This window comes from Sus scrofa, chromosome 4 (genome assembly GCF_054392235.1).
Source record: "Sus scrofa isolate SSC_HxYL_T2T_F1_AM1 chromosome 4, Sscrofa_HxYL_maternal_Yorkshire_Landrace_v2.0, whole genome shotgun sequence".
Classification (NCBI taxonomy): Eukaryota; Metazoa; Chordata; class Mammalia; order Artiodactyla; family Suidae; genus Sus; species Sus scrofa.
Window position 1 is genome coordinate 125,214,900 of NC_139386.1, and position 21,849 is coordinate 125,236,748.

The window sequence follows — 21,849 nt, forward strand, 5'->3', positions numbered from 1 at the left end:
AACTGGGTCATTATGCTGTACAGTAGAAGAAAAATGTATTGGGGAAATAAGAATTGATTACAATAAAAAATGTGCATTAATCTTACATGCATATTACTAAATAAAAGATGCCAGTCCGAAAAGGCTACATACTGTATGAGTCAATGTATATAAAATTCTGGGAAAAGTGAAACTACAGAGTGGGTCAACAGAGCAGTAGTTGTCAAAGGATTCAGAAGAAGGAAGGTTTGAATAGATAAAATACAGGAGATATTTTAGGACAATTAACCTATTCTGCATAATACTAATAGAGAATAAGACATGATGCATTTGTCAATACCCATAGAACTTTATAGCACATATAGTAAACCTTACATGCACATTTAAAAGAAATCATTCAGGAAATCCAGAGATCTCAGATGGAAAGAAGAATGTGACAAAAGAATCTTAACTGTATTACAAATGCATGAAATAAACTCACTGAAGGAGGTAGGGGAATGGGTGATGACCAAAGCAACTTTAGAAGTCAGCAGAATCTATAAAACTAGACAAAATAACTACAGAAGAATTACATTGTAGTTGCTTCCCAATGAATCATGTGTTAACAGTTCCGGGACTGCTATGCATGTACACTGAAACTGAACAACTGAGTAAATGCATGATGGATGGTGGGAGCCAGGTTTCTCATCGTTGGAGTAAGAAGTTACAGAAAAGCAAGAGGAGGAGGTGAGATGATCAATACAGTACTGGACTAGAATTGAAGACATCCATATGAGCTCACACTTTTATTTAGGTTAATATAGTCACAAGTGGATACACAGAAAATATTTACAGATCCTTATATGTATATAATGTTCACATACAGACATATTTTCCTTCTCTGTTCGCTGAGAGGGCCTAGAAGCAATGACACTCCAGGAGCAGAAAGCACACCTAGTTCACAGATCTGGGTTTCTAATACCATTCTCCAATGTATGCAGCCAGTGCTCCCTGGAGAAATCATTGCTTCCAGATTGTGCAGGAAATATACACAATGAGCTTGCAGCATGTTGTAATGTCATAAATAAACATAGACACACACACATGCACACACACACACATATACTGTTCTGAACTGAATGCTTATATCCCCTCTAAATTAATATGTTGAAGTCTAATTTTCCATGTGATGATATCTGGAGATGGAGCCTTTGAGAGATAATTAGGTTTAGATGAAGGTGGGTAGTGGGGGGAGGGGTCCCATGATGAGGTCAGTGTCTTATAAGGAGAGGAAGAGAAATCAGAACTTGCTTGCTCCCTCTCTCTCCTCACTATGTGAGGAGACAGTAAGAAGATAGCTATCTGCAAACCAGAGAGGAAGAGGGGCCATCCCTGAGGAACTGAATGAGCCAGCATCTTGTTCTTGGACTTCCCAGTCTCCAGAACTGTGACAAAGACATTCTTGTTGTTTTAGGCACCTGGTCTATGATATTCTGTTATAATAGCCTGAGTTGACGAATACACACACACACAGAATCTCAAAGCAAAACAGAAGCCACCTGATAGAGTTTGCGATGTTTAAAGCTGGAACAATTTGAGCAACAAAATAAAGTACTACTGGATTATAACTTCATGTATTAAATAAATATCCATGAGCCTATACTAACATAAATAAATTATTACATAAGTAAATACATGGGAGAGCATTTTAAAAGCTCTCATGCAGAAGAATTTCAGGTAATTTGTACAGCTTCTCAGCCCTCATGGAGGGGGAACATAACTTTCCATCCTCTATTTCTTCTGCCTATCCAGACCCTATCTCTGTTTCAAGGTATAGGTCAGACTCTACCTCCTTTTTATACTTCTCCATCTATTCATTATTCCCCATCAAGCACTGATCTTTTTTTATCTAAACAGTATATGTGGGCTTTTATATTGACTTCATCCCTCCACACTCCCCTCCCCCAAAAAAAAGACAACATGGAAAAAGACAGAGAGAAAGTATAACTTCACAATAGGAAAAACTGACAAACATACTATTTCAGCCAGTGACCAAGTTTAATATCAAAAGTTATATCAAATTGATAGCATATACTCTTGCTATTGTGCAGTGAGAAAGACACTTTACCTCTGCGGTCTTCCAAAACCCTTAACCCACTGGAATCATGAGAAAAACATTGCACAAATTTCCATTAAGGGACGTTCTACAAAATACCTGACCAACACTCCTCAAAACTGTCAAGGTCATCAAAAATAAGGGTTTCTGAGAAACTCCCAGAGCCAAAAAGTATCTCAGGAGACATGCTAACCAAAAATAATATGGTACAGTGGATGGGATCTTGCAACAACAACCAAAAAAGGTAGGTAAAAACGAATAAAACATGAATAAAGTATGAACTTGAGTTAATGATGGGCCAATATTCGTTCATTAATTTGATAACTGTACCATGCTAATTTAAGCTATAAAATAATATATTTAAGATAAAAATAATATAAATAATAATGATTGGATTTGAGATAGATAGGAATCTGTGTACGACCTTTGCATCTTTTCTGTAAAACTTTTCTAAAATAAAAGGTTCATTAAGAAATAAAGAGACCATCTAGGTTCTATATCATGTCACAATTAGACTTTGATCTTTTAATACATGCTCACTCTATCATTTTTTTAATCCCAATTTCTGCCTACACATTACAGTCCCTGGATGACAGTAGCTCCAAAGGAAGATCAACTTCCACTTTATCTGGCTTAGCTGTGGGGACACTTGCCAAGAGCCTCAAAACTGTGAAACATAGTGCTCATTCTTTTCAGAAACTCATGGAGCCTTCAACCTCTAAGAACCTACCTATCCAGAGGGCCACTACTAAGTGGACTCAATTTTTTCTTTTCTTTTCTTTTTTAAATACTCCTTCCCATTTCCACTCAGGACTCAGGACCAACTCTCATTCTTACCCCACTCCCAAAACATACAGCCTCACTATCCCTGCTCTTTCTTTCTCAAAATATGAATTCATATCTCAAAAAGCACCTGTTCAGCCAAAAAACCGTCCGCTTCCTTCCAAGGAACCAGATGAAGGGAGAGAGGGAATTCACAAGGAATTCACAACTAATGAATTCATAGTCACATCTAACGTACCATCGACCACAGTGATAGACAAAATACTTCTTCTAAAGCCACAACCAACTGACAAATGGATAAACAATAACAAGCCCCTGCTTCACTCTCAACACGTCTAAAGATATACAATAAAAATGTATTCCTGGGAATATCTGAATCTCTAAGTAAAACTCTAAGGATGAGAATATAATTGAGCCACAAATTACTACAGAAGAATTTTGGCTCCAGGATCTTAATTAAACACTGGACAGCCAGGATTTATCAGATTTATACTTGCATGGTGCAGTATAAGGCCACCTGACACAGAAGAAAGAGCTATCCGTACCTGGTCAGCGGATTACAGAATAATATCTTGATAAGTTGGTATGTATTTTTCTTTTCCTCATTTTTTTTTTTTGCCCTTTTCTATTTATTCAGGCAGATTATAGCTTGAAATGGGGGTTGTAAAACACATGCAAAATGAGTTGAATTTTGCATCTTTTTCATTTTAAAACCTGAGATCCAGGAACAAGATTATGCGACATCGTAACATTGGGGAAGAATATGTGATCACTTTCATTTCTCATCCTTCCTATTAAGGAGGAAAAAACGAGTCTCTTGTGGGTCTCTGAGAAAAGAACCTAAGCTCTGCCTGTTTTCCGTCCCTCACCTTCATCTCATCCCGGATACACTCCCAGTGTGGCCACAGAAGCCGAGCAATGTATTTCCTCGGTTCCACAGGAGCACAGCAATAACTGAGAGCGAGAACAGGACGTTTCAGAGGCCTTGTCTTCAGGAAAAGAGAAGCAAACTGTACTTACGTGTGTGAACCATGAACAGGATGGACGCGAGTCATCTTGTCACTTATCACAGGGACACATGAAAATGACAGAGCGAGATGCCCACGAGCCTTACTAAGACGCCGGCACTTTGCCAACTGCCTAGAATTTAGAAGCTACTCTATGTGAAAGGGAGAAGAAGCCTTTCATTAAATGAAATTTTGGTTTTGCCATCTGACTATTCAATATAAAAACATAAGTTTTATTAAAGAATAAGTTGAGTTATATTTCTGGTGAACCTAACTCTGAAGTCTAAGGTTAGTAACTACTAATGTTTTTCTTGATAATCATAACTTTGAGAAATCCCTATTAAACATAAAACTGAAGGAATTATATTATAGGAAGAAAGTGAGAAGGATTAGTTATATAAAATATTCCATATGCTTCCTTACAGTTTTTAGTTCCCTTGAAATTAAGAAGGTAACAAAACTTGTTTGGGCTACAGGACTATGAGTAGAAATGGACACCTATCATTTCTGGTTTAAGTTTTTATTTATTTATTTATTTTTGTCTTTTTGTCTTTTGTTGTTGTTGTTGTTGCTATTTGGTTTAAGTTTTTAATTGCTGAGATGAAAACGTCCTACAACTTTTTAACATGCTGCAGTAACTGAGGAGACATGTTCCAGAAGATACAATCAAAAGAAAGTGAAACCTCTGGCAACTAGGTCACAGAGTGACCGTATGGAGCAGAGGCTCCATCAATGCACATGGGAAACGTAGCAGGAACAAGATGTAAACCTTTGTGGTATTAAGTCTCTGTAATTTCTGGAGTAAGTTGTTACTGCAGCATAACCTAACTTAGAGTATAGAAGGCCCTTACACTAGTATAGTAAAACCTAACTTACACTGATATAGTACAGAATGCTATACTAACTTATACTAATCGTAACTTATACTAAAATAGTACAGAATGCTCAAAATTGAGAATAACATGAACATACCTAACATCATATTTTGTGTTACGTAAAGATCACAAATCAGTTATTAAAGTAATTCCATTGTGTAAAATAATTGTATACATTTACATAGGTTAAAGCTTTGATGGTAGAATTTTGAGTGTTACATACTTTCTCCTTTACTTTCTTTAAAATTTTCCTTACCACATATTCAGAAAAAAATACATTATAGATAAAAAATGATCACAAAGCCCTCAAAATCTCCTTAGTGCATTGTCTCCAGTCTTAGGGACCATAATAGGAAGTAGGTTAAATTTTTCTTTCAAATTAAAATCAAAATTTGCAGGGTATGAACTTCTGAATTTATATAACTTGATACTTGTATTAGAATATCAATTCAAAGCTATAAGCATTTGTTGAGCATTTATTCAGTGCCCGATAATGTGTGACAAAGACTTAGACAACTAAAAATCGGTACACAATGGCACTTAAGCATAACTCTCCTTCACTCCATCATATATATTAAAGTACTGAGTCGAAATGCATATGCTTCATTTTCTTGACTCAATATTAATACATTACATTCATCTCAGGCTAGATCTTTAGGTACTCAAATAGGTGCAAAATATTACAATTTGAAAAGATTGCGGGTAATATTGGTTAAGAAAATGGGCTGTGAAGTTGGAAGTATCTGTGTTCAGCCCGAAAGGGATGTTTCTGGCAGTGTGACTTTGGTCAAGGAACTTAAATTCCTGAAGGCCCAATTTCCTTTACCATAAAACAAGCATGATAATATCTCCTGAGATTGGTTTAACTATTGAATGAGATAATGAATATAATGCATTTAAGGCTGTGCCCGGCATAAAGTATTCTCTCAGTGAATGGTAGCTATTTTTTTATTACTCAGTCCCACCCTGTAGTTTTACTCTGGGAATGAACATACATGCTAAAGGTTTGGGGGATGGCTCAAACTCATAAAGCTACATTAACTCATAATATACTTGAAAAGTAGTATTAAACATGCTAAGTAAGCCCCACAAATATATGACTATAGTCTATATTGGAAAATAGGCTATGAAAAGTAGTCAGTATATAATTTTCCAACTGGGGATTCTCAGAAGATACCTACATTTTTATTTTTTATTTTTTATTTTGCCCTGCCCGTGGCATGTGGAAGTTCCTGTGCCAGGTATCGAACCTACACCACAGCAGCCACCCGAGCCACTGCAGTGACAACGCTGGATCCTTAACCCACTGCACCATGAAAGAACTCTGACCTACACCTTTGATCTCACCTCATGACTGACACTTTCCATTTGCGTTCTCTTTAACTGACTTTATCATGCGAAGGCAATGAGGAGATCCTTAGTTGTTATAAATTTTTATCGTACCCTTTACAGTTTAGAGCGAATGGTACAGCAAGTCACAGTAGGCAGTGGTGAACCAGGGGCACCAGAACTACAGGTTTTAGGGTGAGCGTTTCTAGAGTGAGGAGCCAAGTGAGATTCTGGAGTGAGAATCAGGATATGGCTCCATGGGATGTGGTTAATGCGCTGTGGTGGAAGCTGGGGAAGGAGAAAATAGAGAGAGGACGAGGATAGAGAAGTTCAGGAAGAGTTACGGGAACGGTGGCTTGTATCCCCCCATCTACAAGAGCGTTACTCACACTGGTACCTTTATCATCAGGCAACTGGATAGCAAGCAAGATCAGGAATGAGAAAAATCTAGGATCATTGGGAGAAGTATCATGGAGAGGGAGAAGGAATGCGTTGAATGAACTGAAGGATTGGATTAGGTAGAGAAACAATGGACAACAATCCAGAAGAGGGCAACAGGAGAAAAGCAAGACAGGGATAAACGGAGCTTGATTTGCTTTGGGGTAATGAGGATACTGCCTTAGCTTTGTCCTTACTAGTCCTTCTACTCTCCTTTAATATCAGCGCCACTGTGGCAGTTGAGAATAACAGGAATAGTCGTGTTATGACAAATGGACCTAGCCACAAAGAAATGAGCTTGAGAGTACTGACACAGCTCACGCATGCCACAAACAACTACCTTCCTCCAGCGGATGCGATCCGACGGTGCCCGACTCAAACCGAATGACCTTGAGGTGAAAGGTTCCATTATCGCCACATTTCCGATCACCAAGCGTTCCATGTTTCTTAAACTCTTTTCCTTAATATTCTACGGTGTGTTTATTTTCATGGCTATAAAGCCGTCCTCAGATTTGCAATGATATTTACTACTATATTGCACAGTATTTTAACTGATGTTAGTTCAAATCAATTCTGGAGAAACTTTCCAGCCAAGGGAATTGCAAGCTAGCTGGTTGACATTGGAGGTCAAATACTCCAGGGTATGGGTCTCAAATCACTTAATTCTTCACAGCAAATTAGAAATGGGACTCCAGCTGGTGCTAAAGCATAAGACAGACTTGCTGTATAAGGACAAGCTGCCGCTTGGATTTGAGTCTTTATATTCCTAATATAAAAAATACGAGACTCAATTTCCCTCCCCCAATCTCATTCTTTCAGCGTAAAAGCTTTCTTAACAACAGCAAAAATCTGGCCAACTGATTTCAATACATAAATCTTGCCAAGGTATAAAAATAAAATATGATTTAAACAGCAACCTGTAATCTCCTGTTGACGACCAGCTGTGCCTCCTATTAGTATTAATGGAAGTTACACAGGCATAATAAGAAGGAGGGGAAAATGCCACCTTATGCTTTTTGCACACCTTAACATTTTTACAGCAAGTCTGATTACAAGGGTTTACTTGAGCGGCAATTAAACACTGATTGATTACTAAGTACAATTTGTATTCCAGGCAACATGCAAATGGCAATGAAATTCTCAGATAGGGAATGGAATAAATTCTTCTCACATCAGAGAGAGAGAATCACATTTTTAAAATAGCAAATGTTTTCTTACATGGAAAAAAAGAAGTTCACTGTAAGTTTTTTTTTTAATAATATATTTTTACCCAAAGACAAGAAGTCTTGATTCATTTTAGAAAGAATAAATGATATCATTTCTGCAAATTGTACTTCCCAGTTCACCTTCAGACTACATCCCTCTTTTCATGATGATAAACCATATGGATGAAGAGCATAATACTCAGTCACGAGTATACTGACTTTGGCTTTACTCACAACTATAAACAATATTTTTTTCCATCACATTTTGACATGGCAGAAATAATGTCTACTTTTAAATTGAAAGCGAAATGAGAGGCTGATTTATTAAACGTCTATCATGTGCCAGATACTATACTAGATGTAGGCAATACAACAGAGAATAAGAAAGAAATCAGTCTTTGATCATATTACTCATTATATAGAAGGAGAAACTGACACCGAACAGGTATACAAAGCAGAGAAACTGACACCAAACAGGTATACAAAGCAGATATAATGTCAGTGGGTATGCAGCAAAGAAAAATGTTCAGGAGAAACAGATGGACATTGCCGTGTATGTCTGCCTATGCATGTTCAGGGGAAAATGACAGAGAGAAAGAATTCAGAGATCCCTACTTGCTGTTCCCCATGTGTGCAATACTCTGATGCAGCATTGCTGAATGGTCACCTGCTCAGTATCACTTTGGTGTTAATCCCAGGACAAGGCTTAGGAAGAGCTAAGAAGTTGGTATGTTGACCAAGTAGAAGGGACAGAACAGCTGAAGTGTGTGAACTGGAAAGGAATGGGAGGAGAACAGATCAGAGATAAAGGGAAGCTCAGAACCTGACGGGCATTATAGACCATTTGAAGGAATGTAGATTTTACTTTAGCTTCAAAAAGAAACCATTGATAGGTTTTGAAGAGGGGAGTGTTATGATTTAACAATATCTCTCAATCATCAATCTAGTTGCTATATGTACACAAGGAATACATTTTAAGTGCATTTTCCCTTGGAATCCGCATTTTATTCTGAAAAACAGGCTGATATGTAACTGCTTTCACTTTTTTTTTTCTGCTTTCACTTCTTGAAATGGAATGTAAAAGAGAAACTTCAGTTAATAGTCTTATAATCAGATGGATTTAAAAAGAAAAACCAGAAATTGTTACTGCTTAGGTAGTTGTTATGAATGACAGGGGAAAATGGAAGAAAAGCAAGGAAAAAGTCATGGTGTCTATAAAACAAAAATTTAGAAAAGGCTATTTGAGATCTTGTTGTCCAGTAGCTTGTTTCCTTGAGGCAGGATTGTTGTTCATGTTTTTTGCCCAGATTTCCAGGTACAAAGACTTCATATCTTCCTCAGCAATATGCTCAAATATTTCATCATTTTGGCATAGAAGTTATTTTCCTTATAGTTAATCAAACTCTGATAATTTATTAAATTCATTTCCTGAGCTGACGTCAAAATAGAAAAGAACTGCTCACTATTCTTGTTAAAAAACCTATTCAAGTACAATAGTTTATTCAAATTTAGCAAGCTGTATCTTCTCTAGGCTAAATGATCTCAAATTCCTTCATCTTTCTCTATTTTTAATCACTTTAGCCAATTTTCCCCTTAATCTCAGAATAATATATATTTTAAAGTATGAATTGAGTTTTGTATCAATACGTCATAAGAAGAGATGTTTTGAAATTTGTGTTGTAGATTTAGCAATTTAGCTTAGTGCACATGATGGGAGAAAGATGCCATAGCATTAAACACATTATATTTGGGTGAATATCTGTGACAGAGCTCATCACCTAGGCACTTAGTAAATATACATAGTTACTATATGCATCCACCACAAATACATATATTTACATGGAGGTGGCTGATACATATAGCCACATATGTAACTTATATGTTTGTTTCTTATTACAGCATGGAAAAGCCATGATTTAGGTAATATCATTGCCAAATATCAGGATTATTATAGGTCACAGATAGACTAGACTAGACTAGACTAGATGGATACATGGTTAGGAAGAGAGGCAGATTCTGTAGGAGAACATAGGCTACTACTACTCTATTTTAACATAAAAGATGTATTGAATGAGGGAATCCTGAGCAGGACTTCAGGATATGCCATCTATCAGTCTTGAGAAGATACAGTTAAACTTCCCAAGCCTCTTTTCTTTTCACTGTGATAACTAATATAAAGATTACTAAAGTAGAAACTTTAAAAGTTAGTATCATTCTCCGTGAAGAAAACTAAAAATACACTTTATGAATTACCATGTGTTTACAACAAATAAAACCCACAGGTGTCTCACATGGTTTTAATAACGTCTACAAAAAAACTAATTGTTAGAAATGCCAATAAAACACATGAGCATCAGTTTCTCTATCTTTAAATTCTGATTGTTTTAACGATTAAATCAGGAATTATGTGTGATGTCATAGACATACAGTACCTGATCAATAGAGGCAGGTGTTTTTATTAGCGCTAAGTAAAATTAATGACTAAGCATGCATGGTTCAACAGAGGACACAACGCAACAATCGATGGTGGTTAAGGCTAGTACAGATGGGAAGGTGGCTCTGTCCACACATTCTAGTCATTCATTATCTAGCAACAACAAGTGTGGGCCAGGAAAATCTTTCCCTAGAACAATAGCGGATGCCAAGATCCTAACCGTTCAATACAATCTCTCAGAAAGAAACATTTGGTGGCCTTTAAATAGAAAGTACAATGCCAAAAGAATGCTTTGGTTCCATATTTTTTAATCTCCAAATGTTGAAAAATGCTTCTCGACTGAAAGATATATTCTTTAGGGGGCCAAAGTCAATCCTGAAATATATTAATGTTGTTACATATTTTATATGTATATATATGTAATGATGGTGCTGAGAGGGACAGAAAATAATCTAAAGCCCTGAAGAAACAAACTTTTGTGTGTGACACAGATGGTTGGAATAAATTATGGGACTCATAATAAAAAGCAGTTCAATTTACTTAGTTTTAAAATCCACTTGGACATTTATCAAAGACCACACTGTGAAATGTATTTGTGCTTCTTGGAAGAGTCATGCTCATCAGTATCCTTCACCTTCCTACCCCTCCTATTCAAAAAAAAAAAAAAATGGTGGAGGGAGGGGGAAGAATAAGACAATACAATATTTAAAAGAATTTCTTTCAATTGAAGTCTAAAACAAGATAGTTAAATTTATGAATTCAGCAATGAGTAACCTTAAGCAATAAATCTAAAACATATACTGATAAAAACAGACACACACACATCACATGCTAATAATTACATGTGATTATTAGTGCTTCTGAAAGAGTGTTAGCATACTTTAGGAATGATTATTCTACTTAAGATATAAGAATTTTTCCTCTACCCTTCTAGGTTCTTCTGGCTGATCTAAGAATTAAATTGATGTGGGACAGATTAAAAGGAGAAAAATCAAACAACAATTCAATAACATGTGTACATGGGAGAGACCCAGGAAAACTGAGTCATTTGCCAAAATGGCTGAAGCCCTCACCTTAAACACCATTTTCAGCTAAAGACAGAAGAGGATATTACGGGTAGGGAGAGTCAGTTACCGGAGGAGCCAGGAAAAGAGTGGTAAACAAGGGTGATTGTGATGCAGATTTAAGTCTGCCTTCTCCGCTGGTGAGAGTTTCTAGAGATTTGGTCTCCCACATCTTCCAGGCAAAGAAAGAAAGACACCCTTAAAATGGAGATTCCTTCTTACAAACCTAAGTGTTTCTTACAAAAGGGCAACTCTTGGTTTTCAGAGCCCTTTTCATGTCTGCTGTTTCTCAGAAAATAACTAGCTTAAAAAAATTAATATGCCAAAGGGACAATTAATATCGATATGCCAAAGGTGGTAAATTCTGCTCTGCAAAACTATCAAATAATTGTTCCCTTGCATTATGCAAATCAGATGTAAATATTTTTTTTAAAAGCATAATTTGATAGCCGTTTCTGTAGATGGAAAAGAGACTGCTCAGGATACTTAAAAAAAAAACAACAACAAAACTAATGAAACTCTTTGAATGTGTTTAAGGCATGAAAGGAGAAAATGGAAAATATTTTCAAATTTATTGAAAATACTACGCTAGGTACTTTACACAGGTGACTATATTTATCAAATAATGCCAAGAAAATTGCTAAGATGAGAATAGGAACAGGAAACATGTTTCAGAGCAAGCTTCTGGTTTGGAGTTTCTCTGATTGCTTTACATGATAAACTTCAACTTTTAAAGGTTCGCGGATGCACTGGGGCCAAGTGCTACAGGAAAACACACTAACATGCTGATATTTAATCCATTTGTTTATTCAACCAACATACATCTGAGCACATCTGCTTATTTCTAGACACTATGTAAGCTCAGGATCCAAAGATTAATAAGACATAGTCCTTGCCCTTGAACAATTCTCTCTGGTGGGTGAGACAGACACAAACACATGTAATATTCCATATTAACCGCTAATCCGCAAGTACAAAGAAATGAAAGGGGACTATAACGTACTAACTGGATTCTGCATTCAAGCAAAATATTTGTTGAACATACATCGTGTGCTAGGCAGTGGTCCTGGGGGTAAAACAGTAAGCAAAACGACCTTGTAGAACTTACATTCCAGTAGGGGAAGGTCGATGATGAATGAACACATAATTTAAACAAAGAGAATGCTAGTTTGCAGTAAAGCAAGAAAGGGGGTATGGTGAACGTGAGAAATGAGAGCTGCAATTTTAACACCGTAGTCAGAATAGATCTTACCAAAAAGGTGAACTTCATGGAAACGGCTTGAAGCGGATGAGGGGCTAGCTATTAGACTCTCTGGTGGAATACCGCTGCAAGTGGATGGAACAGCAAGTGGAAAAGCCTGTGTCCACAGAGTTGGGGTGAACAAGAACAGCAAGAGTTAGGGGGAGAGAGGAACCAAACGGCCAGCTCATACATGCCTTCGAAGGCACCTTAAGGACTTGTTTTACTGAGTGAATTTGGAAGCCGTGATGGGTTTGGAGCAAAAGAATTGACATGCGTATTACCTTATAGATTAAATAAACCACTGCATTCAATCAATTAATTTGTAACAGGACATTATTCAAATATTCAGATTATTTTGTCTGTTAGATAAGGTTTAAGTAGTGTTTACTACTTGCCAATTCCTATAACTTAAAAAATCATAGCCAGGACAATGATGATATAAACAGTGTTACTGGCCCGTTTCTAGAACTCAAAAGTTTTTCATCATCAGGTATACGATGATATTAATAATTAGTTTCATAGAATGAACTGTAGAACATGATAGACATTTTTGGTAGTCAGTTTTTCATATAAAATACTTCATACGAAAATTACAGTGTGCCTAACATGTGCCAAACACTGCGGTAGGAGTAAGGAAGGTCTTACTTGCAGGCACACATACAAATTTATAAAAGGTATATGTGGAAGAGTATTTGCTAATAATGCAAGGGAGTTTTTAAAATAAATCTCACTTTTTCTTAGAGTTAACTAATATGTGTTTGCTACTTATTCATGTATGTTTATAGCAAATAATCTTTCTTTCTTTCTTTTTTTTTTTGTTCTTTATTATTTTTAGGGCCCCACCCACAGGATATGGAAGTTCCAAGGCTACAGGGTCAAATCAGAGCTGTACCTGTTGGGCCTACGTCACAGCCACAGCAACGCAAGAACCCGAGCCGCATCTGCGACCTACACCACAGCCCAAGGCAATGCCAGATCCTTAACCCACTAAGCAAGGCCAGGGATCAAACCCAGGTCCTCATGGATACTAGTCAGGTTGGTCACCACTGAGCCACAACGGGAACTTCTTAGACCATAAATCTTAACATGTTTTTGAGATATCATCAGTATCTTTCACTGTTGGCAATTTTCTACAACCTCAATTTTAAGACTGCATAAAATTAAACCACATCCATTCAATACAGTTATTAATCAACCAACTTTTGTAGAACATTTATGTTGTTATCTCTTTATTTTTGCATAAACTCTGGAATAAACTATATTTTTAGATACGTTTTACATGGAAGTGTAATTGTTTTCTTAAGCTAAAAATATAAGAAATTATGTTGGGACAAAAAAATGTACATGTTTAAAATTTGTCTATGCATTGCTAAACTGCTCTAATTATATACTGTATACAACTTTTACTCATTATAGAACCTTATGAATTCGTTAATTTTCCTAAGCCTTGATAACTAACTCCTTAAATTTTCTTTGCCAGTCTGATAGGTGAAAAATCATATCTCATTATAGTTAATTGGCATTTCTTTGATTAGAAGTTTAGTTGATACAATTTTACTTTTTTTATCAACCACTTGTATTCTTTGTTATTTTACGAATTGCCCATGAATGCCCTTTATATATTCATATATTACTGGAAATATTTTCTTCTCAGGCTTTCTGTATTCTCTGTCATGTATTGTGAGAGTAATAATTAACACTAATTCCAAAATATCTGTGTATGTACTATTACTAGGTACTGTGTTAGGCATGGAAGATGAAAAGGATAAGACACTAAACTAGCAAGGACCTCACCATACAGAGGAGGTGGAGAGCCTGAAAAGAAACGGAAGAACAAGAATAGCCTGTCGCTCATGACCCAGAGATTAAAAATTAATCTGTATAGTTTTATGTTGGAAAATAGAAAGGTAGTGAAAACAGAAAGTCCTTCTAAACTGTAGGTTTTACTCTCCAGACTTTGATTAAATACATAGAAATATGTTTTATTTTTTAGATTCCCATTTAAGTGATAACCAAGTATTTGTCTTTCTGTGTTGGGCTTATTTCACTAAGCATAATATCCTCTAGGACCAGCCATGTTGTTGCAAATGGAAAAGGCCATTCTTTTTATGTCTGAGTAGTATTCCATTGCACATATATATCACACTTTTCTATTCATTCATCTAATGGTAGATACTTAGGCCACTTCCATATTTGACTATTGTAAATAATGCTGCTATGAACATTGGGGTGTATGTACCTTTTTGAATTTGTGTTCTCATTTTCTTCAGATATATACTCAAGAGTGGAAGTGGTGGCTAATATGGTAGTTTAATTTTTAATTTTTTGAGAAACCTCCATACTGTTCTCCATTGTGGCTGCACCAATTTACATTCCCACCAATAATGTGCAAGAGTTCCCTTTTCTTCACATCCTCCCCAACATTTGTTACTTGTGGTTGTTCTGATGATAACCACTCTGATAGGTGTCAAATGAAATCTCATTGTGATTTTGATTTACGTTTCTCTTGTGGTTAGCGATGTTGAGCATCTTTTCATGCACCTGTTGGCAGTTTATATGCCTTCTTTGAAAAAGTGCCAATTCAGACTTTTGTCCATTTTTTAATTGGATTGTTCTTTAGTTTTTTAGGTGTTTTTTTTTTTTTTTGGCTACACCTGGGAGCAGGCCAGGATTCAAGCCTGTGCCATGGCTGCAGCAATGCCAGATCCTTAACCCACTATGCCCACGGGAACTCCAAAGATTGTTTGTTTTTTGCTATCAAGTTGTATGAGCTGTTTATATGTTTTGGGTATTAACTCCTGATCAGTCACATCATTTGCAAATATTTTCTTCAATTAAGTAAGTTGTCTTTTCATTTTGTTGATAGTTTCCCTTGCTGTATAAAAGCTTTTAAATTTAATGAGGTTCCATTTATTATTTTTGATTTTGTTCTCTTTGCCCTAGGAGACAGATCCAAACAAATTTTGGTATGATTTATGTCAGAGTGTTCTGCCTGTGTTTTCCTCTCCTAGAAATTCTATGGTTTCTGGTCTTACATTCATGTCTTTAATAGATTTTGATTTTATTTTTGTATATGATGTGAGAAAATGTTCTAATTTCATTCTTCACATGGATCTGCCCAGCTTTCCCAGCACAACTTTTTGAAGAGGTTGTCTTTTCCCCACTCAATCTTCTTCCCTGCTTTGTCATAGATACATTGACCAAGTACATGCGGTTATTTCTGGCCTTTTGATACTGGTCAATTGATCTGCATGGCTGTTTTTGTGCTACTACCATATCACTTTGAATACTATAGTTTGTAGTGTAATCTGATGTCAGGGAGTATGATACTTGCCTGTTCTGTTCATCTCAAGATTGTTTTTGCTATTTGAATTTCCTATGCTTCCATACAAATTTTTTTGTTGTTGTTGTTTTTGTCTTTTTGCCTTTTCTAGGGTCGCTCCTGCGGCATGTGGAGGTTCCCAGACTAGGGGTCTAATTGGAGCTGTAGCTGCTGGCCTACGCCAGAGCCGCAGTAATGTGGGATCCAAGCTGCATCTGCAACCTACACCACAGCTCATGGCAACACCGGATCCTTAACCCATTGAGGAAGGCCAGGGATCAAACCTGCAACCTCATGGTTCCTAGTCAGATTCGTTAACCACTGAGCCACAATGGGAACTCCTTCCATACAAATTTAACAATTATTTGTTCTAGGTATGTGAAAAATGTTATTGATATTTCGATAAGGTTTGCACTGAATCAGTAGATTTTTTAAACAATGTTAATTCTTTCATTCCATGAATGCAGTATATTTTTCCATCTGTTTGTGTTATCTTTAATTTCTTTCATTAGTGTCTCATAGTTTATAGTATAGGTCTTTTATTTTCTTAGATTTATTCCTAGGCATTTTATTCTTTTGGTGCAATTATAAATGGGATTGTTTCCTTAATTTTTCTTTCTGATGGTTTATTGTTAGTGTATAGAAGCACAACAGATTTCTGCATATTAATTTTGTATCATGCAACTGTACCAAATTCAGTGATGAGTTCTAGCAGTTTTTTTTTGTGGCATCTTTACAATTTTCTGTGTATACAATCATATCATGTGCATACAGTGACGGTTTACTTCTCCCTTTCCAATGTGGACTATATTTACTTCTTTTTCTTGTTTGATTGCTGTGGCTAGGACTTCCAATACTATGTTGAGTAAAAGTGGCAAGAGTGGGAATCCTTGACTTGTTCTTGATCTTAGGGGAAATAGTTTCAGCTTTTCACCACTGAGCATAAAATTAGCTGTGGGCTTATCATATATGGTCTTTATTATGCTGAGCTATGTTCCCTTTACACAGGCTTTATGGAGAGTTATCATAAATGGATGTTAAATTTTGTGAAAAGCTTTTTTAGCATCTGTTGAGATAATCATATAGTTTTTATTCTTCAGTTTGTTAATGTAGTGTATCATGTGGATTCATCTGTGGATACTGATTCATCCTTGCATCCTTTGGATAAATCCCACTATATCAAAGTATATGATTCTTTTAATGTTTTGTTGGATTTGGTTTGCGAATATTCTGCTGAGGATTTTTGCATCTGTGTTCATCAATGATATTGGCTTGTATTTTCCTTTTCTGTGACATCTTTGTCTGGTTTTGGTAACAGAGTAATTCTGGCCTTGCAGAAGGAGTTTGGAAGCCTTCCTTCCTCTGAAATTTTTGGGAATAGTTTGAGAAGGATAGGTGTACACTTGTCTCTAGATGTTTGGTAGGACTCACCTGTGAAGCCATCTGGTCCTGGATTTTTTTGGGAGGGGGTTAAATTATGATTCAATTTCATTATCATAATTGGTCTGTTTATATTTTCTATTTCTTTCTGATTCAGTCTTGGGAGATGGTACATTTCGAGAAATTTGCCCATTTTTCTAGGTTGTTCGCTTTATTGGAGTATAATAGTTTATAGTAATCTATTGCCCTATGTTATTTCTGCAATGTTGGTTGCAATTTCTCCTTTTTCTTTTCTGATTTTATTGATTTGGGCCTTTCTCTTTTTCCTTGGTGAGTCTGCATCAAAGTTTATCAATTTTGTTTATCTTTTTAAAGAACCAGCTTATTTTTTTTCCTGATCTTTTCCATTGTATTGTTAGTTTCTATTTCCTTTATTTCTCCTCCAATCTTTATGATTTCTTTCCATTAACTTTGGTTTTTGTTCTTCTTTTTCTAGTTCCTTTAGGTGAAAGATTAGGTTGTTTACTTAAGATTTTTATTTCCTCAGATAGGCTTGTAAACTTCTCTCTTAGAATTGCTTTTGCTGTATCTCATATATTATGGACAGCTGTGTTTTTGTTTTGTCTCCAGACATTTTTTTTTTTTTTTTTTGCTTATTTCTTCTTTGATTTCTTCGGTAGTCCATTGGTTGTTTAATCGTATGTTGTTTGGCTTCTACATGTTTGTGGGGTTTTTTTGCATATTTTTTTCTTGTAGTAGATTTCTAGTGTCAGGAATGGAGATTGGAAAAGATACTTAATATGATTTCAATTTCTTAAATTTACTGAAGCTTATTTTGTAGCCCTTCATGCATTCTATCCTGGAGACTATTCTATGTGTACTTGAAAAGAATGCATATTCCGCTGCTTTCGAATAGAATCTTCTCCCTGTAAATTAAGTCCATCTGCTTTAATGTGTGATTTAGGGCCAGTGTTTCCTTACTGATTTTCTGTTTGGATGATCCGTCCATTGAGGTAAGTAGGGTGTTAAAAGTCCCCTACTATTATTGGGTTACTGTCGACAGCTCTGTTTATGTCTGCTAATATTTGCTTCCTGTATTTAGGTGTTCCTATTTGGGGTGCAAATGTATTTTAAATTATTATACCTTTTTGGATTAATCCCTTGATCATTATATAATGCCCTTCTTTGTCTCTGTTAGTCTTTGTTTTAAAGTCTATTTTCGCCAAGTATTGCTACCCTAGCATTCTTTTGATTTACATTTGAATAGAATACTTTTTTTCCATTCTCTGTTAGTCTGTATGAGTCTTTAGATCTTAAGTACTCTTTTACAGGCAGAGTATATATAGTTTATTTTTTATATCCATTCATCCCTGACAGGTATGTACTTATTGCCCCTTTGCTAATTGTTTTGGGGTCATTTTTATAGTAATTTTCTTATTTTGTTCTTTTCCCTTATGGCTTGATGGTTATCTTTAATGTCATGTTTGGATTCACTTATCTTCTTTGAGTGTTTATATTTATATATTTTTGGGCTGTTGTTGACATGAGGTTTATATAAAGCAATATATGTATATATATTTTCAAAGACTACAAAGATTTAATTTAACATCACACTGTCTCAGCCAAGATACCCACCTTTGGGGCACCTTTAAATTCAGAGTTCCTCAAGGGCCTCAGTAGCAGGAGGCAGGCATGGCTGGCATATGGCTCCTCTACTTTCCTTTAGAGGGTGAGGGTAAGGGCCAGCTCTCAGATGCTTGCTGGGGCAGGTTCTGCTGCTGCCATTGCCACCACTGCCTCCTTCTGCATCAGCTCAGACTCATTCCCATCATCCTAGGGAGAGTGAATTAGAACTTTGTCTAAGATGCAAAACTCCTGGGCCTCCGTGGGGTTCATGCAGCAGTATCTCTCCATAGCCAACTTGATCATCTGCAGGCTCTGTTTGGTGTGCGTGGCATAGATGCTGTAGAGCTGCTTCTTGAGTTTCACAATCTTCTGGTGATATCTGTGGCTTCTTTATGTTTTCTAACTCTTTGTTAAAAACCTCTAACTTTTCACTTTGTTCATCTATTCTCCTCCCAAGTTCTTTGGTCATCTTTATGACCATTACTTTGAATTCTTTATCTGGTACACTACCTATCTCCACTTAGACCTTCCTCTGGGATTTTATCTCCTTCCTTTGTTTGGAACATATTCCTTTTCTGCTTTATTTTTTTCAGAGTTGTTGTTTGTATTTCTGTATATCTTGTAGGTTGGTTTTGCTTCCTAACCTGGGAAAAGTGGCCTTTGGTAGGAAACGTCCTCTGAGTCCCAGTGGTATAATCTCCTCTGGTTACTAGTGTTATAAGTTCTAGAGGTGCCCCCTATGTGGGCTGCATGGGTACTTCTGTTGTGGTTGGCTGTGGGTGGCCGGCTGCCAGTCTGGTTGGTTGTCAGGCCCTACCTTGTGCAGAAACTGCTGGCCACTCTTTGGTGGGGCCAGTGACAAGTAGCTGGCTGGGGAACCCTGGGGTTGTGGAGTCTCATTGCTGGTGCTAGCTCACTGGTGAGCACAGCCAGGTGCTGAGGTGGGTGGTGGACCGATTTAGTGTTGACCTGCTGGTGTGTGGGGCCAGTTCCTGATATGGCTAGTATGGGTTCTGTGGCATCCCAAAGCTGGTGCTTGCCGATTGGAGAGTGGGGCTGGAGCCTGGGGCCAGAATCAACATAACAGAAAAAGACTCACAGATAGAGACAACAAACAAGTGATTATCAGTAGGGAGAGGGAAGGAGGGAAGGGCAAGATAGGGGGAGAGGATTAAGAAACTACTATGTATAAAACTATGAATGAATATGTATAAAATAAATAAACTACTAAGTTACAGGGATAAACTGTAAGCACATGGAATATAGCCAATATTTTACCATAATTTCAAATGGAGTATAAGCTCTGAAATTTTTGAGTCACTGTGTTGTACACCTGAGACTAATATAATATTATAAATCAACTACATCTCAATTAAAAAAAAAAGAGCTTGGCTTTTTAATTGTTAGAAAATGATAAATGACAATGGCATTGATATATGCATTGTAGGAAACTATTTTTGTTTCCATGACAATGGTGATTATCACCCAGGCTAGCATGTGGAGGAAATGACAGAACCCATCCCCAGAAATCACTTGACTTCACTGATTTTCACACATTCACCCAAGTGAATGTATGAATATGCAATTACACATACATTGCAATCAGAGTGATACTTCAAAATATATATTTGATTACGTCATTCCACTGCATTAAAAAACTTCCATGCCTTCCTCTTTCTTGTAGGATGATATTCAAAATTTTAAACTAAGAGTATAGCACTGTAGGCTACACCTGTCTCTATTGCCTCACTCTGGGTCATTTTCCCCTAGCTGCCTGCTCTCCAGCTATCAGAACCTTCTTTCCCTTCCATCAGGATTCCACTGTCCTGGGAGTCTTTGCAGAGATTTTTTAGCCTTCTTATTTCCTATTGTCCTTTAGAAATTAGTAGCAAGGTCATTTTCTCAAGGTGTCCTCTCTGATTTCCCAGTCCATCTGATACAGCTGTTCTCTATTTTTTCCTTGATGTTATTATTGACAACAAATACTACACTTTTTGTGATTACTTGACAGATGTTCATCTCCCTATCTCATCTACCAGCTGTATGCATATAAACTTCACTTTTTTGCTCATCATGATACCCTGAATATTTTTTCACTGTACCTGGTATATATTAGGCATATGGTTATTTGTGATACGAATAAACATATAAACAAATGTAAGAATATCTCTATTGAAATAAATGATAAGGCTTTATTTTGTGAGTCAATTCTTTATGTCCAGATATGTGGATAATTAAGTACCTTTTACATGCAATATATTCTAACATGCAATATAGTCTATATTCTACAAAATAACATATAGTAGTGGTAATGCAGCTTAGGTCTCCTGGGAAGTAGACTCAGATAGAAATGTGCACGCAGGAAGTTTATTTATTGGGAAGTGCTCTCTGGATGAGGACCAACGAGAGTGGGGAATGAGGCAGGATGGAGAGAGGGAAAAGATGAACTCAGGAGGAACAGAAACAACGAATAACTTCAGCAGGGTTGTCTCCATTCCAAATACAAATGTAATTGAAACTGTGAAAGAGTACAATTCCAGCAAGACACCCAAGGTTGAGGTTGTAAATTACCAGGTGCTAGAACGATGGTAAATTTTGATTGTGAGAGAGAAGTAACAAGCCTGAGGCAAAGGCCTTGAGGTAATGAGGGAAATTTAGGAACTATTCATTCTAGAGGATATTTTTTTCTCTACCTTAAATCAGCTAAGTCTACAAACTTCTTACTCACACTGCATTTTACCCCAAATCACTCATAGTCAGTCTTATACCAGTTCTGTATCTTCAGGATACGAGCACTGAAGAACATATCTTTAAGTATTCAGTGTGTAACATTACATGGCATTTTGTAATTTACAAAATATTAACATATACATTTTGCCATTTAACTCTCACAATTATCCCATTCAGTTAAACTGCTTGCTCAAAAATCACTATTTGATGGTAGGAGTTGTTGAGCTAGTGGCTTCATTTTCATGAGAAGCACATTGTCGCTATTATACACAAGGGTATTGCTAATACCTATCTTAGTGCCTGAACGGAGAACATCAATAAGTAATTTTTAAATAAATT

The 21,849-nt window shown here is 36.5% G+C and overlaps 1 long non-coding RNA gene across 1 annotated transcript in view; it reads right to left on the reverse strand.

Annotated features, from left to right (window-relative positions):
• The window catches only part of LOC146404230 (uncharacterized), a 126,948-nt gene that overhangs the window by 101,847 nt on the left and 3,252 nt on the right, over positions 1–21,849 (reverse strand). The window contains exon 2 of the long non-coding RNA XR_014844675.1: positions 12,462–12,567. This is a non-coding gene — a long non-coding RNA (uncharacterized LOC146404230). The remainder of the gene's footprint in view (positions 1–12,461; positions 12,568–21,849) is intronic.